The following is a 26,801-nucleotide window of genomic DNA, read 5'->3' as shown; positions in this document are numbered from 1 at the left end:
TCTTATTATTTCTTGTATTTGACAAGCCAAGGCACGAGCTGACCTAAATCCAGTTAGGGCCGATGAATCTCCATTGACTTAAGGGGATGTTTCCCTCAAGCCTGACTTAAGCAGCAGATTTCCAAATCTCAGGGAGGGGGGTGAAAAGTGCACAAACAAGCAGCTTGTATTTGAAAACTTTGTTACTGGCCCTTTAACCCCCAGAATCAATGTCTGCCTGTAAAAAACACTCCAGTCTTGTAACACAAATGTGAGTTTTCTCACTTAGCCCACAGCTATTTTCTTACTGATAATCTGCAACACGCAGAACCCCTGTTTTCATTTCAAATAAATATTACTTGAATATTTTTCAATAACACAGAATTAAATGCAGAGGAAGAGGAGGCTGGAGAACTCATTAGGAGAGAAGAACTATTGGAAAGATGTTAATTATAGTGCATATTGTGCATCTAACAAATGCAATCTGCTGAGTCACATCTCCTCCAAGAACTCCCCCCGTGAGGGTCTGGTATTGCCATGGGAGGGGCAGGAAACAATGTAATACTTCCAGCCTCTCTGCTCACAATCCTGGCTGCTTTGACCAGGCTCCCATGCCCCACCATAAAGCACTCTGTGATCTTGTAGCCTTTTCAGCTGTTGTCTGTTGTCACTCAATATTATAACTGACAGCAGGGAAGAAATTGGGCTATTGGTCCCTTTTCACATACAGACTGAGGTTCAGGAGAATATAGTTCAAATTATGCCACTTTTTAATGCAAAAAAACATGCCCAAAGGCAAAAATCACTTTGGCTTTAATTAAAGAATGCTCCCCAAATGCCTCTCGAAAACACAGGAGCCTCACAAAATTCATAACTGAAACCAATGAGATGAATAATTAAACTGGAGACAATCATCATTCACATTTCATATTTAGTAAAAAGAATGATTTTACAAGTATTAAAGATGGGAGTACTGAACAGAAGCTATAAGACAACTTTTCTACCTTTTCTTCACCTAAGACCCCATAGGAAATATCCCAGGCTTTTCTTCACAGTGTTATTCATATCCCAAAAGTTAGGAGCCTTATCCAACCTCATAAAAAAGTATTTTAGCATCTTTAGCTATAAAGCAGATCAGTATTTTAAGGACCTCGAGCCTCTCCTCGCTGGTTCCTCAGCCTCCTGAAAAAGAACTCAGTAGTAGCACTGATCATGTTATGCTTTGAGATCTCCTTGTGAGGAGCCCTGTGCTCCCACGGAGCAGCCCAAGGAAATCAAAAGCAAGAACAACTCTTTCCTCAGCACACTTTCTGTCTCCCTTCCCAGAATGGTTTTAGGTTTAGCTACATGTCCTGAATGCAGGAAGGCAGGTTCTCAGGTGACATGTACTAAAATGAGTAACCATTTCACCAATGCTCATCATCAACTGCTTCATAAAACTACAGCATCCACACCTGGATAGCAAAGGCAGGTTATAAAATACACTGATTTGTACCTTAAGATCGGGCTGCTAACAATCTTTATTTTTTTCAGGTCAGTATAAAAAAAAAAATCCAGTGCTTTATGAGTAGTACATTATACCAGCAAAGACTTCTGTTAAAACACAGAGCTAATTTGATAGATAGAAATGCTACTAGAGGATTCACTCTAAATGTGAAAGGTTGAAGGAGTGAACAAAGGGAAACTTTCTGGGAAAAAAAAAATAAATTCTTCTAATGACTAAGAAGCTTCTGTGGGATTTTTTCCCCCCCAGCTATGAGTGATCTAAATTAAATGGTGGCAGGTTTCCAGGTGCTTATAAAATGTCTAATGGGGCTAGAACTTGCCATCAAGAAATTACTAGTTCCCATTAGCTTTAAGGAGGGTATGAGTCAGATTCTACAGATCACTGTGGATGTGCCTGGGAGAAGCCTGTGTTCCACCCAACTGCAGAAAGTTTCATGAATTGTCAGACGCCCCTAAAGGACATGGAGCTCATGTCAGAATTGGGATCAAAGAATCTGCATATACACACAGAGATGAGTGACACCAAATTAACAAAGCCTTCCACAAACTTGGTGAAAAGGAACCCTCCAAGACAGAAGGAATGACTGGCAGGAATCTTCAAAAATAAGGTGCCTCTTTGCTCACTGAGAGGGGCAAGGGAGCTCCACATGTACCTAACTCAGTGTTCTGCAAATTGTGAAAGGGGCCTTAAATCCTGTTTGGTGGGTGGGCTTCCTATGGAATGTAGACATAAGGACTGGTGTTTAGACAACCCCATTCCTCCAGAACAGCCCTCTGCTTTTCATCAGTTGACAGCACTACAGAGAAAATTGCAGAGTGCTGTGGGTCAAACCCTCGTGTTATGGGATTGTGGGGTAGAACCTGCCATGGCCTTCCACAGATACATGACTTGGCCTTAAAATATATATGTATATTGAAATACATATTGAAATCTTCATCTGCAGACTACACTGCAGCACAACATGATAAAAGAATGAAGCTTAGACACAGGTGGGCAGGATATATCAAAAGTAGCTTGAACAGGGGTCACATGGGGTGTTGCTCCTCGTGTCTGAGGGTGCAAACTGCCCGGGATTGTCTCAGCTGGGATTCTGCCCCTTGGAGCCCCTGGGCTTGGCAGAGGCAGCACTTGGCTGCAAACCATGGCCCTGCATAAATCACTTCCCCACTTGGTGCCCTTTGTCCTTGCTCCCATTTTTATCTCTCCCTTGTTTAGACAGGACAATGGCTGTACCGCTCGAACATTAGCCAGCACAATCTTAATTACAGACTTCAGGCATCATCATGATTAGAGTAATAAGCTGTAATTACTCTAAGGTGACAGGACTGCAGAGACTTTATCTACATAGATAAGAAGATGTAGTAATATTTCATGTCGAGATGTATTTGTCAGCAGCTGCCCATGGAGTGGATTCAAACTAAGCACCAGACCCCACGAACACATTCAGTCTCTGATGGAGGTTTTTCTCCTCTCCTGCCAGCGTGCAAGCCCACACATTATTAAATAAATCCTACAAACATATTAGGCACAGTTTAAAACCATCTTATTCAGAGATATCTTTCATCAGTAAAGTGCTTTAAGTGTATCAGGAAGGTGACTTAAATGTATAAATATGTAATTACATGCAATTCAATACAAAAGTGCATTAATATTTATGAGTGTACTGTATAATCTAAAAAAAATTCCATTTGTTTTATTTCTATTGGGCACATTAATCAACCTGATACCACTGTGTATGTGCCATGGTGGGGAAGAGCTGCCCCTGCTGCGACGTCAGGAGGCTGCTGGAGCCTGGTGGGGTGTCCCTGCAATCCCCTCAGTTCCAGGCAACATGAACAGCTTCAATCCAAGCCCTCCATCTGGGGAGGGAAGGAGAAGCAGCCTCTGTGGGGCCATCAGATAATTTCTCAAGGTAGGAGGCTGGAAGGACACTCTCATGAAGTGTTGTGCTCTCAGGGAGCTGTTCCTGATTTATTTCAGCAGGGTCCATCTTCCTGCTCCGTAAATAACAACTCACTGATTAAAAACCAGCCCCCAGTGGCAGCAGAGCAGTGCTTTGGGGGGTACCCACGTCACCCCCATGAACCTCAACCAAGAGCTGCTGCCCTTCCCTCCTGCCCCTGCCCTTGGACAACAACTTAAAAACTACATGCAAATAACAGGAACTCTGCTCCACTCCTTATTACAGGGTTTTTCTATGGGAACACAGGATTAAAAGCAACACTGTAAAAGCAGTGTGTAGCAAATGCACTGCAGAAATTTCTCTGGATGAACATTTCAGGTGCTGCTCAAAGATTTCAAGCCTTTTCCAAAACATCCTTGTGGGTTATCATTACAATTCCAGTGTTGCAAGAACTTATTTTCTGAATTTGCACTGAATGTGACCTCAGTAAAGTACAACTTTTAAAAACTGATTATTAAAACCAGGTGTAGCTTACAGTGCAGTGCTAGTTAAACCAAATAACAACTGCAATGTTCTGCAACTATATTCCAATTATTTGCTCCTCAGGTTCTTGCTAAAGTCCACTACAGCATTATATCAGAGCCCGACAATTTATCCTTCATTCCAGCAGCTGAGAGAAGTCCTGCAGTTTGGTCAGCACAGAATTACAGAGTGGTTTGGGTTGGAGTGAATCTTAAAGCTCATCCCGTTCCACCCCCTGCCACGGGCAGGGACACCTTCCAGTAGCCCAGGTTGCTCCAAGCCTTGTCCAGCCTGACCTTGGACACTTCCAGGGATGGGGCAGCCACAGCTTCTCTGGGCAACCTGTGCCAGGGCCTCCCCACCCTCAAAGGGAAGCATCACACAGTGGGAGACATCAGCTGCGAATCCAGGACAGCAACATGCACAAACAGCTGCACAAAATGAACCAAAACTCCTCAGAATCAGGAAACACTGCCAGTCTGAGAGCACCAAATTTGCCATCACATCTTGACAGTCTTCATTGACTCATACTATGTTTCCATTACACTGGGGAAGAATTTTTATAGCTGATGGATGATAATGCCCCAAGACTTCAATACCTTCCTCATGTTTCATAATTTGCTATTTTAATTCTGGCAGAAACAAGATGTAAAGGTCTGAAAACAATGCACTGACCAGTCCCTATAATCTTTCAAAATCAGAAAAAAACCCAATATGGTTATAATAACCATTCATTTTTCTCCAGATAAAATAGCTAAATATACTGTGTATTCTTCTGATGAAGAACTAGGTCATCAAATCATTTATCCAGGGGAAAAAATTGCAAACACTCTTATAACAAAACCAAGGAGAAAGGAAAGCAGGTGTAAAGTGCAATGCAAAAGAGAAAAGGATTCTCAAAGTGTCGATATTATGGTATTTTTGGACACAAGGGAATGGTGAAGAGAGACATGATGTCAACTACAGTGGGTGCAGCAGCCCATCCACTAATCCCAGCAATTCCTTCAAGTCTCGAGGCCTCCACAGAAAGGTTTAATCTTGTTTTGTTTGCTTTGTTTTCACAAAACTGCAGTCCATTGCCTCCTACATCTCTCTGGAATCTGAAAACAAAGTGGTTCAGTGTTGTGCAAAAACGGTTGTGCAACAGAGTGAAGATGAAACGCGGTGCCAGGCTGCGGGACACCCGTGCTGGTTACAGATGAAGGCAAAACAATAGCAAAGCAAGTTGCTGTCTGCTTGAGATATGTTGTGTGAAAGAGCTTCTGTACCAAAGAGATTGCTTTGATTTTTCATCCCAAAACCATTTGTTAACAATATCTCTGATAAACAGAAGGTTCCTTTTCAGGTCCTGCCGATTTAAACTGCACACAAAAAAAACTACATTAAGGCAACATTATTGAGGTCACAAAGTCAAGGACTTGGAAGTTATGAAAGGCCAGGATTAAGGTTGCAGCCACCACCTTAATTCAGCCCTCTTGTGCATACACATCATGATTACAATCTTTAATTACATGATCCCATGCTCCTACCTCCCTAAACAGAATGGAAGGTGTTCAGCTAATGAGCAGCCACTCGGGATTTTGTTTTCTCATCTTTGTCCATCGTGTGGACCTCAGCCTTGTTTACTGACACTCCATTCACACCCTCCTCTGAATGCACAATTATTAATTTCCTCAAGGGCTTTTCTTTACAGCTCCTCACAATAGTATCAGATGCTCAACAAATACCTACAGCCTCTTTCACAGTAGTTTTGCCAGACAAAGGTATTTCACTGTTCCTGTTTTATGGGAAGCAACAACAGTCCTGACATGTTCAGGTCAAAAACATCTGCTAACTTTAGGCATCCCTTTACAAAGCACCACAGATTCGATTTTTCAGAGAACTTGGCTCTCCTGAGCACTTTATCTAATGAAGCACAGCCTCCATCGATTCTGGCAGCTGCGGGGAGTGCCCAGGGCTCCTGAAATCAGGCTTCAGTGAGCACCACATATTGTAAGGATACAGGGAAGACCTGTTTCCAAAATATGTCCTGCAATGGCCTCCCTCAATGCCACATAGTAAATATGAGCTGGAGGCAGAGGAAAACTGAGACTATGATGCCAGCTGTGGAGCTGGCAAAAGCTGATGTCATACTTAAAGACGGATATTAGAGCTATTGATGGCCATTCATTTATTTCATGTTTTTCAAACATGGTATTCTCAGCCTTATCCTTCCCCCTCCCTTCTCATTTTGTCACTCAAATACTGTGCCACACCACTTAGAGTTGTGGAGAACAGTTAAGAAATTACCAGAGTCTGCACAACCTGAGTTAGGAAAAAACCTCATCTGGGATCGTGTGTTGAGAAAGTGCTGAGCAATGCCAGCTTCGATTACAGAGCCATGGAACTGTTTCACTTGAAGCTGCCCAACTTTGTAGAAGGCAAAGTACACCCAGCTGATTGTGCTCAGACTCGTTTAGCCAGAAGCCTGTGTACTTCTGCCAAAAGGAAGAGATCCTGAAGCTCTGAGTGCAGCCACCTCCTGCCAGCTTAGAAGTCCTATCATGTTTTTTCTAGAGATTTTTTTAGGTCTTACAAGTTGCCAGCAAAGTCCAAGGTTACCTCTTTCTTGCAGACTTGACTAACTGATCCCTATTACACTCGGGGCTGCCTTTTGGAGGACATGCTGTCTGAAAGCCCAGTGAGTCCTGGCCTCTCCCAGCAGGAATCTGTGTCCTCTGCTGGCACCATCTCAGCCACATTCTCTCCAACTCCTCCACAGACAATCTCTCTAACTTTTCAAATCATCTTCAGCAAGTACCTGTCGTCCCTACACCTCCAGCCTTTGTTACCTGGCAGAGTACCCAGGGCAGCCCCCAGGGCCACTCCTGGCCCATCCCTGCTCCCTGGGCAGAATCCAGGCCTGAACTCCCAGTGCTTCCAGCACAACAGAGGGTTACTGGTTCCTCCATCCCAGACATGCCTTACACGGCTCCCAGCCCCTGACTGCTCACACATGGGCAGCCCCTGCAGCCAAGGGAGATGGATTCCCACTGGCCCTGGGTTTATTTCACAGTGCTGGACCTTAAATAAATGGGCTTGATTTACCCTGTGAGCAGCAGGGCCACAGTCTCATTTTTATTTCCTTTGTTTGAGGAATGAAAAGAAATACAAAAGAGATGTGGAGAGGAGTCCCTGGGGATGCTCCCTTTAAATCTGCATGCCAACAAAGAGGGCTCCACTGCTTCAGCACTGCTCAGTGAGGATTACAGATTAGGCAGGGACAGGAGCATTAAGCCAGCTCCTAGGGCAGTGGTGAATTTGGCTTGTTCCCTGTGCTGTAGCACACTAGTGGCACATTTATGGTGATGATTCCAAGGGTACAGCACTGTTCTGGCCAGTCCAGCCATGCACAGCACTGCCCTGATGTGGGGCAGAAACACATCTGACTGTGGGATGGGACCATCCACATCTCCCAGAGCTGCCTGTGCCTGAATGCCAGGGTCAGCTTCCTCTCACAGCAGGGCCAAGAATGTGTCTCCCTAGAAAATGGGATTTTCATGGTGGAGAGAATCCAACTGAACAGTTTATCAAGTACCACGTAGAGAACTATGAGACACAAATATTTCAGTTTGTCTAAATAATTGAGCAAGTCCTCAGGGTGAAACTTCTAGATTCTTTTTTTCCCCTTCATATAGTTTTGCTTATTTTTACTTTTTGTTGTGATTTAGAATGGAAAAAATATTTTAAAATTTCAGACTTTCTCTCCAAAATAAAAATTTTGTACACTTCTATCTGTAGTTATACAAGACTTGCATATACTGATCAAAACACACATGCCAACTTAGGGCCTAGTTATGTTGCTTTCTTAGCTTTAAGGACAGAATACACTCACTCTTAACCCTATTTATTTTATTTGGTTTGCCCCATGTCCTGCCAACTTTACCAGGATATTTCACTGGAGGGAAGTACTATTCCACTGCAGGAGTCTCTGGCACTGTGGGCTCCTCCACTCTCCACACACATATTGTGTTTGCTGAATAATTCAAACACCACTTTGGTTGGCAGGCTACAGACCCAGGCAAAAAGTTAGTGGGCCAATAAATTTTACATTTAAAGGGTATCCCCCTCATTGGTAGGGTTAGAATAAATGGATGTGGGCTTAGACAGCTCTCATCCCTGCTATTCCTGCGCCAGGGAGAAACAGATGACTCCAGCCTGCAGGCTCTCACACTGGCCCCATTCATTAGCACAGCACTCAGCATTCATAAAAAATGTATCATGGTTTGTAAATCGAATCAGAAGCACCTCTGTACTCCCTGTCTTGCGGGAAGATGGTGCAGCACCAGGAAAGTCCAGTGCCAGTGGAAAGGTCTCACAGTGCTCATAAAATCTCATGGCCACGGAAAGGCCCTGAGTGGGGACACAAGGACATGGCTCAGGCACAGAGTGGGGACACAAGGACATGGCTCAGGCACAGAGTGGGGACACAAGGACATGGCTCAGGCACAGAGTGGGGACACAAGGACATGGCTCAGGCACAGAGTGGGGACACAAGGACATGGCTCTGCTGCTGTGTCAGCCTCGAGACTAGGCCAGAAAACCTGCTCTCCAGGAGTCAGGACAAAGAAACCACCTGGAGACAGCAGAGGGAAAACCAGCTAGGAAACTGTGCTGTACAGAGAGAGATGGAAACATCCATGTCATGTGTTTCTGTATCACACACACAGGGAAAGCAGAGCATCCCTCTGCACACACCAGCCAGCAGGACAGACAATACAGAAATGAGCAAGGAAAAGGATAGAATTAGAAGAACTACTCTTGGATTATGCCAGATGGTGTAATCCATGAGTAATCCAGTGACTAATCCAAGCTGTAGATATTTTAACCAAACCAAAAAAATCTCCACATGAGTTATAATTATTGAGCCTTAACAAAAAATTAATCTATTTTGAAACAACTCTTCTGCATCTTGTGGGTCAAGAAGTTGAACTACTTAACACATGGTCTTGTCTGTCTTCTAAGCTCCTACTGTCTTATATTCATCTTGATTTTCTTTCCCCTTCTGTGGGAACCCTTTAACTCTACCACTGTTTTAGCATATGGCATTGCAGCCTCACACAAAAGACTGATGAGGAAAGATTTTAAAATGAAAGAACAGTGATTAGAAAATAAGGAGCTCAGCTAAGAGCTGAGGACTACAACACTTAAGGAGAACTTGGCAATATTTCTCATTAGGAAAAGGATCAAAACCTTTGTGCAATTAGGGGTGAAAAAAAGAAACAACGGTTCAACTTTCTGTCTGCAACTGAAACCTCCTTCTAGCATTCAGGCTGAAAAAAATAGTAAAGAACAAAAGTTTAAGAAATAGAGCAATATGTAACCTTTCCATTTGCTGGCTTATTCTTCCCCAAGGAAAGAGATACAGTGAAGATAAATTTGATGATCAAAAAAGCAGAGGGATTACATTCTTGTACAGTGATGATCACTGGCAAATCCCCCTCTCTGCAGTTCAGAAGCACAGCTTAGCATAACAGACAAGATTTATCATTGCCTTGTCCTTCGCACCATGTACAAAGTAGCTGTAAGATGCTCCTATCTCGAGAGTCCTCCTTCCCAGGATGAAATAAATACCAGAACTGTTGTGCTGTTACTGTACAAAGGTGTCAGCCCCGTGCCTAGTGCAGAGCTCAGACCCCCTGGGTAACTGCCACATGTTTTCCATCTCTATTTCTCCACTGACGTGAATCCATCATATCCTGGGGACAAAGCCTTTGTTTCGGCTCAGTGGATGCTACAAAGTCTACGTGGCATCACCCAAAAAACCATCAGGTCTATTCAGCAGTTCCTAGGAGGTGAAAGAGATCTTCCCTTCCATCCTGTATGCAGAATACAGAGACTCCAGTTAAATGGGCACAGAAGGCAGCATGAAAAATAAACTGGGAAAACCAGAGATGACTGCTTGCTCCAGTTTTACCACAGGGCACAGACCCTGCAAAGCTACCTCATACACCAGAGAAAAAGAAAATTTCCTTTACAGTTATGCTGTGGCTGAAAATATAATGTCTTCTACATATATTCAAGATCCTTTATGGATAGATCTTTTAAAACTGAAGTGTCATCTAATATTCAGGGCTATTTAGTGGCTCAAAAAGCAATTTCTCTAATATTTCTTGTTTATAGCCACCTAAAAGCCACAAATTTAACTTGGTAGGGATGCAGAGCCAGGGGATCTGGTTCCAAAACAGAACATCTTGAGTCAAGAGCTTTGCTAATGCCTCCAGCAAACTAGCAAGGAGTTACAAAAGCTGTGAATCACTTCACTTCAGCAGCACTTACAGTCAAAGCCCGCTCCTCGTGCACCCGCTGCCTCGACTGAACTCAGAACCAGCCCTTCTGTAGAAAGCAGCCCAACTGCTGTCTCTCTGCAAAACTTGCCTGGAGCAGGAGGCAGATAAAGCCCTGCAATGCATCTCTCGAGAGCCACGGAATATGTTGAAGAGAATTAGAACCATAAGCGGGAATCAAACTGCACTTGGAAGGAAACCTTTCCTATTCAAGATTTGTTTTCTAAGCTGCTTGTTGGGGCCGATATTCAAACCTCTCCTGTCTGACCTTATCACAGCTCATACCCTGCCAGGCACAGGATTACAGCTGCCCAGGCTGAGAAAGTAAGTTGTTCATGTGGGGACCTGGAGACGTAGGTTAAAATTCCTGATCTCCCCCCGACTGTCGCTGTGACCTGCAGCAGTAAGCTAAGCCCTGATCCACAAAGAGGGCATTCAGGGGCCTAAAACTATTTAATTCCCATTGACTGGTTTTCCAAAGGAAATAAATGGCTCTGTGAGTTTGGGCCTTTAGCCCTTCCGTGCAGCAGTGCTCATCTGTGAAATGGAAGTAAAAACCACATCCTATTTCATCTGTGCCTTGCAATGCTAAATACTTAAAGGGGTAAATGGATCAGGCACCACAGGAACAAAGGGGCTGCACACATGCTTATGGAAAGCAAGCAGGCACTGCAGAGGGGATCCAGGTTCATGGGGCAGTTGGCACATCCCACTCCAGTCAGACTGAGCTACACCCCATAAACCATCTCAGGGCTTGCACTATCCATTCCTTTGTTTTGGAAACAACAGCAAAGCCAGTCTCTCATCTTCCAAGCCTTTGCAGCCCTTCAACTTCATCAGGCCAAACTACCACAGCCAGTGCATTCCCGTGGGACTGACTCTCTTCCCTGCCTCCTGCCAAGCAGGTACTTCCTGCATCTCCCTGTTCTCCTCCATGTAGGGTGGGAAAGTCATGCTTTTTGTATCTTCTCCATCATCCTTACTGGAAGAGATGAGCATCACCAGCCTCACTGCCACCACTCAGCCACGTATCTGTGTATTTGGTTCTTGCTTTCTCCCGTTCTCCCCTCCCACACATCCAGGCTCCCTGCATGCCCTGTTCCCCTCCCTAACACAGAGGGGGCACAGCATTTCCCTTCCCTGTTCTTCATCCTAATTCCAGACAACTCTTGGTCTCTGTCCCTCTCCAGGAGGAGGAGCAGTCTCATCCCATCTTCCTCACCACCAGCTCTCTGTGCTGAGTCAGTGCTTCTACTTCCCAAGGAGCTCTCTCCTGCAGCATTCCCCCCACCAGCGACCCTCCCCACACAAGCTGCAGCCTTTGAAATCATTCCCTGCAGGGGAACTCCTGACACCTGCATGGGGATCAGAGTGGGGGAAAAGGGAAGAAGAGCCTGCAGGCAGTGTCCCTGCTCAGCTCCCCACAGCCCTCAAACATCCCCCGCCCAAGGGGCTCTGGGGGAGCAGCTCGGCTTTGAGAAAACACCCAGCGGCAAAACTGGCACTGTGGAGGGGCTGTGCCAGGCTGTGCCCCTCCCTTTGTGCTTCCTGAGGGTCACACCGGTGCTTTTGGAGGAACCATCACCTGCCAAGGTCACAGAGATGCACAGACACTCCCGAGGCCACCAAACACTCTCAGTCACAAGGGATTCAGGTGCTTCCTTTCAGTGCCATTCTGCTGGCATTAGGTCCCTATGGAAGCAGTGCTCCTACCCACGAGTATGGATCCAGCCAGACTGCAAATGCACTCTGGCTCACGTAAGTGAGCCAGCCCCTGGGAGGAACAGTGGGAACAGAGCTGAGAATAAGGAATTTGAGAAAGTCATCCCTTTTTTTTTCCCAATTCTATAACCTGTCTCCCATTCCATAGCCTTTTTTTTTTTTTACATCTCATGTGACTAAGACGCTCCTTAGAAAAGCAGTTCAGGGTGGAAAATCCAAACCAACACTTCAAAAAGCCACCCAAAGTCTGCAGTTTTATTATGAAGCAAAAATGACCTCAAACCCCTGGACTAAACAAATGCCTGGGATGAAGAAGATGGAATAAATTAAAGGATGTAATTATGGCTGGGAAAAGAGGGAAGGAGGTTGCTCAACAGGATGAAAGAGGGATTTGAGGAATAAGAAATGAAAGGAGGTGTCAGCTTGAATCAGCCAGGTTGAAAACTGCTACTGATTTTGACTGACATACTGAGACTTTCCAATTGCAAACTCTTTCTCTAATAAGCTGCAAATTCACCTCTACGCTTTTACTTTGATCTTAAAGTAAATGTTTTATAATGGACACATTTAATGATTTTCAGGTGCTTATTGGTTCTATCGGACTTGATACTGGAATCAATCTTCCCTTTTAGAAAGCTTGGGTTAATGGCAAAGTTTATTAAACTGCATGCAGTCATTCAGAAAAGATCAATAGAGACATGATTACAGAGCAACCAGAGGATTAAACATGAGATTTATCACAAAATTAAACTGAATTAAATGTTCTCTGATAGCACTTGAAATGCTGTCAATACTCTTAACTGATAATCTATGCTTTTTGTGTTTACTTACCAGGCAGCAGGGATGTCTGACTCGAGGAACTGACTGTAATGGAAAATCTGCAAAGATTTGCTGAGAGCATTAAACCTCACCTAGGAAACCATGATTTCTTCCTGTTAGAAGAGCACAAGCATTTTGTTTCTTTGCCCATTTCCTCTCTAAGGGTGAGGAGGACACAGTCATCCCCCACATGACACTTCTGCAATCTCCTCCTTAGGCCTGTTACAGGATGCACAGGACACTGAAGGATCCTACACAGGGTTACAATGAAGTGTTTTATGGTTTCCTGCTCTGGCAGTCGCTACCTCATTCAGAATTAATTTTTCCTCCTTTCTTGAGTTTGCCGTGACCTTATTAAAACATTCCACACCCTGAGAAATTTGCCAGCCTTCCCGCTTTTCCTTTCCCTCAGAGCTCAGCCCAGTCACCTCCCTGGGTTCTTATAATCACATCTCTCCTTGCACAGGACTGTGCAAACTTCTCCTATGTTCTCTTCCAAAATGATTCAACTCCAAATCATCAGTACCAGCAACACAGAACCATTGCCCCAAGAAACAGAAAAAGAAATCCAGAAAAAAAAAAATCAGGCCAATTTTACAGAGAGAAACAGAATCTAAATTCAGACCCTATTCTTCTGAGATGAGATCTATCCCTGCAACAGAGCTGGAATTTCCCAAACCCTGCTGCATCTTGAGCTCTGTCATCAGTATCACACACAGAGATTATTGCCATCTGCACTAGGATAAAGTGGTTGGCCTGGTATTGAGGACCAAAACCTCAACTCTCAGCAGGAGAGAAGGGGGAGGAGTGGCAGCTCCTGAGTACACACAAGACCAGATGCAAAGTAATAATCAATCACAACCACAACTTTGATAAATTTTGGTCATGTTTCTGTGGCTTTCCAAAAGAGTCACAACACACAAACTCAGCTGAGTTCCTTTAAAAATTAATGTTTGTGTTCAACAAGCAAGCAGGAGGAGGATGTCAGCTTCCAGGACACACTTTTCCATCCTGCTTTCCAGAGAAAGGCTGTATCCCACCACAGCCTACACCAAAAGCTTAATAAACCTTGATAAAACACCTCAAAGGAAACAGGACTGTCCCACAGCAAATAAACCACCCAAACCCAAAAAAAACCATCAAAAACCCCCTCATCAGCTATCATGAATTGAATTTTTACTGACTTAGAGGGGCTTAGCTGCTTTCTGAACAGGCTCAGCTATCCCCAGTGTACTTTGCAAAATTCAATCCAGTAATCCAATCCCAGATGCATTACATGAAATCTTATTTCTCCAAGCTCTAGAAAAGAACAAGCAGAAAGGAAGGCTTTAGGAACACTAATTTACCAATAAATACTCACTAAGCCAATTTTGCTTTTGCTGCTTTTTGGAGGAAAATAAAAGAGGAAAAAAACCCCAAAACACAAACTGCTGTCCAAGTACTACACTCCCTTATTAAAACTTCACTTGTGGATAGAAAAGATACCATAGAATATGTACCCTGAAATTAGCCCAGTATGTGCTGCCCCAGTAAACAAATCCTCAGAAACCAGATTAGAGTCATTCCCAGTAGGTTTCCACTACAGAAATCACTACCAGTTCTGTCCAGAAAGGGAAAATCTCTGTAATATCTAATAAATGGACCAAAACATCTCAATGAATAGCAGGGCATGTTGTAGCAGTAAGCAGTGAAGCCACAGTCAATACACACAGTGGCTGTTAAATTTTACATCGATACCATCACACAATTAAGTCCCTGAATGCCTGAGCGGAGCCGGGAGCTGTCGGAGTTACGAGAGCTCTGGGAGCACGGGGTGAGCAGGGAGGCAGAGATTCTCTGGTACTTCAGGAGGAGCAGAGAGCCCCTGTTTCTGGCTTGTGCCTCCTGGATGCTCTGCAGGTGACACGGATGGCACCAGGAATCCACGGGCACTGACAGGCCCTCAGCTGGACACTAACCCAGACTGGCAGCTGTTCTGTCAGGAGGGCAAGGACCAGCTTAGCAGCTGCATTGACACTAAACATCCAGCTCTGACAGCATCCTTCTGTCCTGACACTCTCCTGCGGGACCCCAGGGCATCTCACAGAGCCACAGAGTCACAGAATGTGCTGAGCTGGGAGGGACCCCCAAGGATCATCAGTCCAACCCTCAGCCCTGCACAGGCCCAGCCCCAAGAGTCACCCCCTGTGCTCCAGAGGATCAGCCAAACCCTCCCTGAGCTCTGGCAGCCTTGGGGCTGTGCCCACTGCCCTGGGGAGCCTGGGCAGTGCCCAACCAGCCTCTGGGGGAAGAACCTTTGGCTGAGATCCAACCTGAGCCTGCCCTGACACAGCTCCAGCCATTCCCTGGCTGCTGTCCCTGGTCCCCCCAGAGCAGAGCTCAGTCCCTGCCCCTCCTCTGCCCCTGCCCAGGCACTTGGAACTGCAATGTCTCCCCTCAGCAGGCTGTTGCCCAGGCTTACTGGCAGCAGAGAGACACACTGCCCTTAAAAATAAGGATTTCTGGTTTCCTGATGCTGACATCCGGAAAAAGGGAAGGAAAGCCCCCTGGATTACAGTTGCATACCCTGATGTACCACCTAAAAGGTAGGCTGAAGCCAAGCAGCTGACAGGCAAACACAGTGTCAAACTTCAAAATATGATTTTTCCAGGCAGTTGTTTCCCTGCAAGTGCTGTTCTCCTGGAAACAAAGGCCATCACTGCAGCTCTTGTTTATGGGAACAAGCAGCACGTTGCTGCTGATGCCCAGGTGTGTCAGTGAGTGAGAGGCAGCTCATGTTTGCATGCTGGCCCAAAGCAGTTCATGTTTCTGCCGTGGGCAGAAGCAGCCTGTGACAGACAGCACTAAACTACAGCTGGGAATTCCCAGTGGAAGGCTCATCCCCCCCAAACATTCTCATTTTGCCCTGTCCCACAGCTAAGAGATGCTGGGCTTGCTTTTTTCCACCTTCTCTGGCCATCGGACACAGAGGTCCAGGGCAACAGGCAGGTGACAACTCAGGATGTGGAGCTGGAGGGGTTTCTGTGGCACAAAAAATCACTTCCCTCAAAAAGCTTTTGCTGTGTGCAAATTTAATGGTCAGGATAATAAATTTGTCAGTAATGACAAAGAAATTCCCTTGAAACTGGAACGTTCAAGTGTCATTGAAGCTACATCTATTTAGCAAATAGATGAATGCCTTTCACTGAAGACTGATGTGTGATTAAGCATCTGTCACTGTCCCCGGAACAGCTGCTCCTGTGGCAGGAGCACAGGTACTTTTTTATACAGATGGGTTCTTTTTTATATAGATGTAAAGATGATCTTGATGTGAACGGAAATCAGCAGCTGAAAACACAATTAATGAACTGACACAGAAGTAATGGGTCATTTCTGCAAGTCTCCTAATCCTGTTGACTTGTCCAAGCTTCATGTTTTACAATTAGATTCATTTAAATTTTACAAACAAAAGAGAACAGATTTGCTTTCTGACTCACTGAAGTAATGGACTCATACCTTCTCGATAGAGTGACCTTTTTTTTAGAGGGATTTTTCTTTGATTTTTGGAGCACGTATAAGTTTTTACAAGGACTGGAATGCTGAATCTATGTTAGTAGCTTGATTTCTTAAAAATTCAGGGTGATTAGCCTGTCAACTGTTTCTGTTACTTTTAGCCTTCTGAATGAGCAGTACTTTTCTCATGTGTCCTCTGCTCAGCAGTCACTTAAACTAGAGGAAGTTTTCCCAGGAATTTCTGTGGGCTCTGTTTCCTAACACACACTCCCAGAGGTTAAAAACAGAATACACAACTCTCTACTCTCCTGTTTTTGTAGTTAAAAATTCATGGAAATTCCCAGTGAAAATGTGGCCGATGAGAGATTAGAGAGCTGGTTGTCCTGGGCTGAAGGATGTCGAAAGTAAAACTTGGTCCACTGGAGAGGAAAAAGAAATAAATAGCCATGAAGGGTCTTTCGAAACAAGAAACTGAAACAAGAAGGAATCAGCAGAAGACTCTGCTTGTACAGACTACGAGTGCACCCCAAACACATGGTTTTAAAGCCTTTCTGTGCGTGATAAAGAAAGGAAAAGCAAGGAAATAGTCACTGGGACAACCATTCAACCTGGAGATAACAGAAAAATTGTTATCCTAATTTACACCAGCTGAGAATCTGCTCTAATTAAAGGAAATATTTCTGCACAGAAGAAAATGAAGCATGAGATGCTCAACCTAAGGCAAGGAAGTGTCAACAGAATATCAGAGACAACAACAATTACAGGGACCACCAAACATCAGGGGGCACAAATGGATCACCCAGGGGACAACAAGCAAGAACTTCTGCCCAACTGAACAACTGCAGTTAAGTCCATACACTGCCCACAGCTCACTGAGAACAGCTTAGAGCTGGAGGAGACAAGATTACCAGAAATTCTTCGTTGGTGGATCCCAAATATTTAGACCAACATGTCTGAAAGTCTGGTCTGCTGAAAACCATCATAAAACCTGAAAGTTTCGGAGCGAGGCAGAACAGGGAGACAAGGGGGAGGGGAGGCCCTGCTCAGTGCACTCCCAGCTGAGCACGAGCACACGCTGTACCTTTGGGGAGGCAACTTTATGTGCTCTTAGTAGTAGATTAATGAATGTAATTACCCAACATGGTGGCTGTGAATGCCGCAAAACTGTAATTTATAGTGTGCTGTAAAGTTCTAATGTGTTTTTATGTCCATAAGCTGCTTAACCATAATCTAATGCATTTGTACATGAACACTCTCTAAGAGGCTCTCAGTGGAGCAGGGAGTCCCCTGCACGCTCTGCTTTATGTCTTGACAAACCAGCCTCTCCTGTCGGGCAGCTGAGGAGAAGCAGCTGCTAATGACGTGAATAATTTTAAGTCCAGTGGCAAGAACTTCTTTCTTTACTCACTTATTGGCTTGGCCAAAGCTGATAAAAGCAATGCACCAGTGCCTCACAGGGTGGAAACAAAGCAGTGTGGGTGTCCCTGGTGAAGGATGGGATGAAACACAGACCCTTGGTCTGGTAGAGAGCCTGGACTCATCCCCACTTCTTGCTCCTCCACCTTGGGCTCTCAATCCTCTACAGGCAGGACACCAAGAGATAACAGAGCCAACTTAGAGCACCAGAGAGGACTCACAGTGAACTATCTCAGACAAATCCCTTTCACCTCGTTTCAGTTCCCAGATGCTCTGGTCTGTGTGCTGCTGGCAAGACACTGTGGTCACCTGGATCCTTCTCTGCTCCAAGAGGGGAGATGTGGCTGGGCCTCCTGAAGCACGTGCTTATGGTTGCCACTAACTCATTTAGGCAAACCATTTAACTTCTTTATGCCCTTGCTTAACCATCTGTAAAATGGGACTAATAATAAACCTCAGAGGGATTTAGTAAGACTTAATTAAATGGTTTGTGAAGTGCTTTGAGATCCTCAGAAGAAATGTGTTGTGCAAGTGTAAATTATTATTACTGTTACAGTGCTTTCTACTTCCAACACAGTTAAATATTAATGATCCAGTCCTCCTAATGCCCAGTGATACAACTTTCCTTTTCTCAGCTAAAAAGACACGGGAAGTAGTAGTAGGACATCATCTTGTTCATTCACAACCAGCAGAAAAGAGTAAATATTTTAGCATGCATCAAACTAAAGATGGGGATCCCAAATGCACGTGCTGTACGTGCAGTCAGTTCAGAGCCAATAAAATAATGCCAATTAAATCAGCAAATCACAGTGCCAGAGACCCTTTTAGGAAAAGTCAGTATCAAAGCTAATATATAAAAAATGCTTTTCCTAGTTAAAAAGGCACCCTTTTGCAGAGGTCATGGCATGAGTGACATGATTAACATTCAATTAAAAGCTCCATCTTGTGAGAAGGAACAGAAGGAACGTTCCTTTAGTAAGACTGATGTGGCTTTGGGGGCTGGGGGGAAGAACATCTTGGATTTTCAATCAGGTATGTCCACTGTGATACAGCAAAAACAATCTGAAAATTGCCTGCAGGCAAAAAACAAACAGCCACAATTCCTCCTCTTTTGTCAGCTTCTTCCAGGCCAACTTAAAAGGAGAAAAATGAAAAAAATTGACTTATGACTTCAGGTCATAGGAGCTGAGTGAATGTGACCTGGTTTGCAAGGCACTGCTGGGCCTTTCCACCCACTGGGCTGCAGGGCAGGAACTGCAGCCACGGGTACAGCAAGTCCTGCCCCAAACACTGAACACTCACCTCTTCTGGACATGTTATAATCTGTTAAAACAGAGCCCCAAATCAACACTGACAAGTGTTTTCTTAATATTTCTCAGGATTTAGTTAAAATATGTAATAATATATCAGCAGCCAAATCAAACATTAAGGGGAAAAAAAAAAAGCAGTGCCAAATTTGAAGCTACTAAGGTTACACACACAACCTTGAGTGGTTTCCACTTGAAACTGTGGTACAGTGTAATTTTTAATTATATGGTGAACTATGATATTTCTATTTGATTTTCAATAATAATGATTCATAGTGTATAACAAAGATACATAATCTATTGATACTGAAGTGTAAACATGTTTTTCCCATCCTTATGTACCAGAGTGAGCCTATCTAAAGAAAAAACTGATTAAAAGGCACTTCTAATTTACTTATATTACAGATCCTAAACATAATTTAAAAGCAAAGGAAAAAAAATCCAACAAACAAACAAACAAAAACAACACCACAAAAAATGAAAAATCATCATCATCATCTCCAAACGAAAAATCCCCTTTGCATTGAAGCACAAGATATCAAAGCAATGAGGTCACACCAGGTGACCACACCATGCAGCAACAGAAATGTGTGGTTTGCACGCTAAGAACCATGAATTGTTTATTTTATCTAACACAGGTTCATCTCACTACTCCACACAACAGAAGAAACCACACTAAGACAAGAAAAGCATTAATAATAATAGTGATGCTTTTTTTTCATGTCATTGACCTTGATTCACCACACAGAGCTGAGGTGGCAGCTCATGTCCTGCTCTTCTGTCGTCAGTGGAGGGAGAGGAGCAATTCCAGAGGGACAGTTCTGGGTGCAGGAGCTGCCCAAGGCTCTTGTGGAGCTCTGCTCCTCCTCTCCATCAATCCAGAGGGAACCTGCAGTGGGAGGTTCCCAACACTCTGTTGGTGGGAGGTGAGCCACAAACCCCTCTCAGATCTCAGGCTGTTTTCCAATGAGTTAATTCTCATCCAGCTGTGGAGCCACCATCCCTCCAGCTCTGTGCTGAAGAGTGCAGAGATGAAGTAACTTTCCCAGGGCCTCTATAAAGGCAGGGAGAGCAACAGGACTGAAAACTAGTTCTCCATCCTGCTCTTTCATTGTGGAGCAAAAAACCATTCTCACTTGCTTTGCTTTCCTGTAGCTCACTCACGATCAGGCTGTTGGACACCTCTTCATGCTGCACATGGTTCATCCAGGCTGCCTGGAATTTCAGACCTCATATATACAAAACTCCATTGTTCATATCCTTCACCATAGGATCAGTTAGCTTAAACAATGCTAAGCTTCCAGAAAAACATCCCTGAGGAAGCATTTTCCCAGCTTTATGCAAACAACCTCAAAGTGACCTGTGTAAATCTTGGATGCTTTCAAAGGCAGCCAGAAGAGCCATGGCCACAGCACGAGGAACATTAGATGATGTCCACAGGCTCCCAACCAGACTGGCTGAGCCAGGGCTGAGCCCTTAGGAATAACCCTCTAAAACACCAGCCTGGAAACACAAAACAGGCAACTCCACACCCTCTGATTACAGGCGTGCGGTCACTTCTGAGCAAATAAAAAGCACTGGGTGCTGTTGCAGGGTGACAGGAGTCCACAAAGGAATGATGCTTCTCAAGGCAGCACAAGTCCCCCACTGTTTATAAACTTTCTCCACTCAGCACATTTCACACAGGCAGTCCTGTGTGCCAACAAGGAGAAAAAGATTTGTGACGATTTTATGTTAGTAATAATTTTAAACCCATCAACTTCAACATAAGAATTTCTACCTGTTTCAATATTTAATTTATTTAGCCTTCTAGTGTTCTTAAATTAGGGAGGCATTTTATTGCTTTGGTTGACATTTTTATGACAACTGAAACTAGGTTTCATTTTTTAAGTGGAATTTCTCCACCTTAAAAGCTAATTAGTGCTTGTGCCCACACTAGAAATGCAGGTGCAAAAATACAGACAGAGCTACACACACACAGGCTGCCTTGGTGGAAAGATGAATATCCTTTTGAGGACTTGTATATACTGCATCTTGTCACTACAGTAAATAGCTAAGTTGCTAATCTTTTCCTACTGCTCCACAATTGAAACCTGAATCTGTGACTGGACACAGTAATCCCTGAATCTGCATTTTTCCCCAAACAAGGATTAAAGCAGCACTTTGTTACATAGACTGCCTGCCAGCTATTATATTAATATACTCTATCTTTGCTTACTCTTGTTTTAAAAGAGAGATAAGTGCTCTGGCAGCCTTGAGCTCCATCCCTTTTGCCCTCACCAGCTGATTATTTTCAGAATAGAAATGTTGGCCTCAGTCAGTCCCTGCAAACAGCCTGACTGCCCCTAATGATGATCTACCTGTGTGCTGGTACCAGGCCACCTGTCTGCTGCCTTCCAGGAAGCTTTACAGATACATAAAAGGCTTCCAATATTTTCTCCACATAAACTGCAACCCATCCATCAAGTTGTTTACATCACACCGAGATATATGCACCTTTATCATTAGAAGAGCTGTCTCCAGAAATGGGATGAACACACAGACATCATAAATCTCCCCTTTTACAACAGCTGCCTCGATTGCATTATTTTTGTTAAAGGAAGCAGCAGCATCTCAGGATCAGCCACTAAGGGGACACAGTGCTACAGAAGGGCACAAAGGCAGAAGGTTTTTAAAACACAACCAAAATGCTCAGCAGAGGATGTGGTGAGGTCTGCAGTGGGGGTGTTGTGCTTGGCTCCAAAGCTGTCACTCCACAAGCACTCTTCAGGCCAGGCAGCTTCTGCCAAGGTTTTGAGCTACCTACAAAGCTGGCTGGCCCTCAGTGCTGAGTATGAACACAGTCAGGGCAGTGCAGTCTCACAGCAATGAACATTCTGCTGCTGTTTCACTGAACAGGATACTTCAAACATGGAAATGTGCTCAGGCTCTGAGGACAAGGATGAGACAGAACACCCGAGCAGCACCGTCCTCACTCATCAGAGATGTCACCTGTCCAGCCAACTACAGCCACCTGACCCCAGCACTGCCACCAGACATCCCTGCTCACCCTGCCAGCACAAACACCAGCCAGACCAAGCCCTGAGATCATCCACTGAGAGGGGACAATATGCATCCCTACTAAGGAGGAACGAATTGCCACAGCTGTGCAGAAATACATCTTTGAAACCATAGAGCACCAGTGGCCACCGTGCTGTGGTTATATCTGGTTACCCTTCTGGTTAGAGACTCGTGGCTACATTGATCTGGCAGTTCTTCCGCCAACATCCCCTGAAGGAATGAGGTAGGAATGGCAGAGGAACCTGGGAGATGATTATCAGCAATGCCCCAAAAAGCTGTCCAAAAAGAAGCGGGTGGGTGTGGAGGGGCTGAAAGACAGCTCATGTCTGAATCAAGGCTGAATTGACACCCCAAACCTGGAGAGAATCTATGCTGGGATCATGCTCAGGGAGGGGAAAAACAGAAGTCTCAACCCCAGTGAGCAAGGGGATTTGGACAAGTATCCCAAAGGGACCTACTGTGTGTTTGCTTTGAAAGCTGCTTTCCTGTTTATCTGCTAAAACAAATAAGGAAAACCAGAGTTTGCTGTTGTAAGCTTTCCTCTTCTTGAGACAAATTCTCTCACAGACTAATAACTTCTTTTTAATTGCTGCATTTAGACACAATAAACCACTCGAGAAAAACAAGACATGAAAAAATAACAACAAATTTGAAATAGAGTCTGGACTTTAACTTGAGCTAGAGAGAGAATTAAACAAAAGCAGATTAGAGTTGGTATGTGAAGTGACAAACTGAGTTATTAGAGAGATACATGAAATTCCAAAGATGACCAGAACACAATCTGCTGTCTCCCAGTAGTTCCCTCTACCAGGACCCGTCCTGTGCTGTGACTGTGGAGCTGGAATTTTCACCCCCAGGATTCTGTAACAGAGACCTGCAGATCCCAAACCCCACATTCCACCACAGCAGAATCGAGCTGGTTTTGCCACTAGATGGGAATAGGTGCAGTTGCTGGTCTTAGAAGGCTGAAATACAATAAATGACTGCTTAGCCCACTGAAAAAAAAGACAAGCACAAGATCTTGTTTCTTAAATGCAATTTACATATAAAATGACAGCATTTGCTATTTCAGTAGGAATGGTTTTTAGCCATGACAAGCTGAAGAGACAAGAAAGGATTTCAGGGAGAAATAACAGCTTTTATGAGACCCACTGATACCTAGGGAAGGAGAGAGGAGCTCTGGGCACACATGCCCTCTGTGAGGCCTGGGTAGCTGCAAACCTGCTGAGTTTCCCACATGCCACATAACAAGGGCTAAGGATCAGTAAAATGTCATGGGAAGAGACCTCTCCCTCCTGGAAGAACAGAGAAAGACATTCCCTCCACTTCCATCTGCTTTTCTTTTCAAAAGCAAGCAAAGAGACTAAACCTCCCCAGTAGATAACACCAGCATTCAACGCACCTTTGGTACTTCCCCACGTCTCTCCATGGAGTGTTGATAAGCAGAATGATAAAACCCAAACACACAAATGTCAATGAAAGGCAGCTCAGGGAAGAGGATAAGGCTTTATGTCTAATGTGCTTCCTTTTCTTCTTTTTGTCAGCTGCTCTGCCCTGAGGTTCAGGTTGTTCCCATTTGCCTCCATATGTGCACAACTCCAAACGCGGCACAGGGAGAAAAAGGAATCATTTCTATCAATGGCAAACTCAAAGATCATCCTTTGCACTCTCTAAAGCCTGTATGAAAACCAGCTGGATTAGCTTCTGAAAGAATGGACATTCCAGCTTTAGGACAAGTTTTAATCAGGTGGAGCTAAGCACTCACCTCTGATAACCCATTAGTGGATAGATGAACCCAAACTTGGCTTTGCATTTGCAGGAAAACATGAAAAATTCAAGTTCACTCTACACCATTCCAGCCAGTTTAACAAGCTGATAACAGCCACGGTTTTCATAAAGTCCCTGTGGTCAACAGCTCTGTGCTGTCATCTGAGGCTACAAATTGCCTCTCTTGAATCTACAGGGGCACCTTTTTTTGCGGCATTGACATTTTCCTTTCAAGCCTATCAGTTCTTTCTTCATTTCAAATGCTGGTTGCTTATTTTATCTGCCCTTTAAGTGTTTAAAAAAATTCAAACTGGATTTAAAAAAAACCCAAACAACAAACAACCAAAACCCCACAGTCTTCTGGATTTATGTGTTTTTCTGATGTGTTTGCCATGCTGTAACCAATCAGATAAGCTCCTTAGTTCCCTCCAGTGATGGATTATTGAGTTTTTATTTATGTTTCTCCTTGTTTAGCCTCCTAAGCACCAATACACTTGTCCCAATGTCTCAGCTTCAGCTCCCATTAAGGAAAGAAAAAGCCGGCAAATGTGATCAGCCTTGGAGATTTTCCAGAGTCAGAGTTCTCCTGAGCCTCCTCCTCTGTTCTGCCAATATTTGGGCTGACTTTGCAGGCACAGTGCTCTCTTCCCAGCCCTGCCTGGGTTCAATACAGTGTGCAGGTCACTCCCTGCATTTCACACCCACTTGCTGACATTTGACAGACAGGAGGAAAATAAGGAATAACAGCACTGAGCAAAGAAGGTCAAAGATAAGTTCAAGACTGATAAAGTCCATAACCTCCACCTGTCCAGACAGGTCCTGATCTACACTTACTAAGCTTTTCCTTCCCCTTCCAGGGCAGGGAAACACACTTTTAGACTAATGGTCATCTTCAAAATGAACACACTGGGTTTCTTCACATGGAGAGGTTCCAGCTCTTCTGTTTAACAAGTCAATCGTAATATACTTGTCTGTTTTAATTGGCACAGAATTGTTCTTCAAAGCACTGCATCTCAACAAACTCACTGTGAAAGTCTGAAGATATTTGTGGTGTTAACAGAATAATGATCTCCCTTCCAGATAAGGGCCCTTGCCACAGATTTAGCTTTGCAGGACTATGGAGAGTTAATTGCTGAAGTAGTTCCTGGCATCAACTAAACCTTGCTTATACACATGAGAAGCCTGAACTGCCATCAGGCAACCTGGACTGATCCCCAACAAGAACTTGCTGGGATTTTTCCTACCTGAAGGGCCTATTCCATCAATATAAAGTCTGATCAATTCAACTGGTAATGCTGATTAACTTCCTGGGGGTTTATGCCTGGTACAAGTCAGCTCACCTATGGCCGAGTTGGGATTTTTCCCCATGTTACACAGGTAAACAGGCAGAACAATGTGTAGGGAGCAGAACTTCTCATGAGGTGGAAACTATGTGCTTTGCCTGCATAGAGGAAACAGAAAATGCCCATATACTGAAACTTGCTGGAATTAGAGGTCACCACAAATCTTCACAGGTGGAAAACACATGAATTCAAGCCTAAACAGAGAAGAAGAAAGAATGTGCCCTGTGGAAGCAGGACACCCAGTACAGGCACACACCTGCAGGAGAGCTGTGTCAGCCGCACCACTCACTCCGTGCCACCACAAAACCTGGGCTGTTCCAGCTCCTGAGAGCTGGGACCAAATCCTCCACAGCAGTTTGCTCTCACCTGCACAGGCCTGTCCTCTCCTGTCCCCTCCAGTCTTTCATGTTCTCTCTCCAGCTGTGTTCTACCCATGGTAATATTATGTCACATTCATCATCATGGTATCACTGAGGTCAGCTCAGCACTGTCAGGTTCCCAAAAGAAAGTAAAAAACCAGTTTTTACAGACCTTTATCTGTCACCTGCTATAAAAAGAATGGGACAACACTGCAGAGCCTCATCCTGGGGATTCATCACTGCATGACAATAGAGATTCCTGACACAACTCCTGGCTGTTATGACCTGGAACCCACTAAGACAAATATAACATTTTCAAGGTCCTAACACCTGCTAAATTTGTTGCAGACACCTTACAAGCCACACAGAAAACATGCCCTAGTGCTGACAGCCACTGCCATGACAAGACACTTGATTTCTCTCAGTTCAGTGTGTGTCCAAGTGGTAACATCTGTGAAGAACAAAGATTAAAGAGATATTATCCAGTCAACAAAAAAATCCATCTCCTCTCCTGTATATGGGATTGCACTATACTTTTGAAAGAATTAGTTTACCACAGAATTCAGCAAATCAACTATCAACCAAATTGTTTATATAACCCAGGCTGGACTGAGGGGACAGCCCTCAGTTCCAAATCTTTCAATCATATGCACAGAAGATCAAAGCAAGGCTTCTGTGGCCTAGGGGCAGGGAAAAACATCCTCGCTCTTACAGAAACCACACGTTTGTAGTAAAAAAGAACTCAATACACAGAGAAGACCCTTTGATTTTTGTACACCTCCTGAATTCAATCACCCTGGCCGATGCCCACAGCAGCTGTACAGTCACACTGGTCTCTCCACACATGAGAGCTGGATGGACAGTTCATCATTTCAGCCCTTGGCCGAGGGAGCAGGACAAGTGCAGGGTGTGGAACAGGGAACAAGGACCAGCCGGGGCAATTTCACAGTGTCAGCTTCTACTGCTGGTATTTGTTTTCATCCTACAGACATATCAAGGCAAGCTTATTCCAAAGCAGAAAATGTGTTTAAGACCAGGGCAGAGGAAAAATGAACCCTATTCCTCTGAACACTGAACACTTCTGTACACAGTGAGAACTAAGGGCAGTGCCTGAATGTCTTCAGGTCAGATTCTGCTTCAGTCATTACCATATGGGGATGGATTAATGCTGGGTTGCAGTTTTGGATCATATGGAAAAAGCAAGAAGGGAGGAAGGCAGGCAAACTACTGTTACGAAAACCATGCAGAACACTTGAGTTGTTCAGTTGTATGAGGATTG

The 26,801-nt window shown here is 44.4% G+C and overlaps 1 protein-coding gene across 6 annotated transcripts in view; it reads right to left on the bottom strand.

Annotated features, from left to right (window-relative positions):
• The window catches only part of LOC116796521 (autism susceptibility gene 2 protein-like), a 402,708-nt gene that overhangs the window by 197,950 nt on the left and 177,957 nt on the right, over positions 1-26,801 (bottom strand). The gene's annotated exons all lie outside the window — the stretch shown is intronic.

The sequence above is a fragment of the Chiroxiphia lanceolata genome, chromosome 20 (assembly GCF_009829145.1).
Source record: "Chiroxiphia lanceolata isolate bChiLan1 chromosome 20, bChiLan1.pri, whole genome shotgun sequence".
Lineage (NCBI taxonomy): Eukaryota > Metazoa > Chordata > Aves > Passeriformes > Pipridae > Chiroxiphia > Chiroxiphia lanceolata.
Note: the sequence above shows the minus strand (reverse complement) of the source record. Positions and strands in the feature narration are given on the sequence as shown.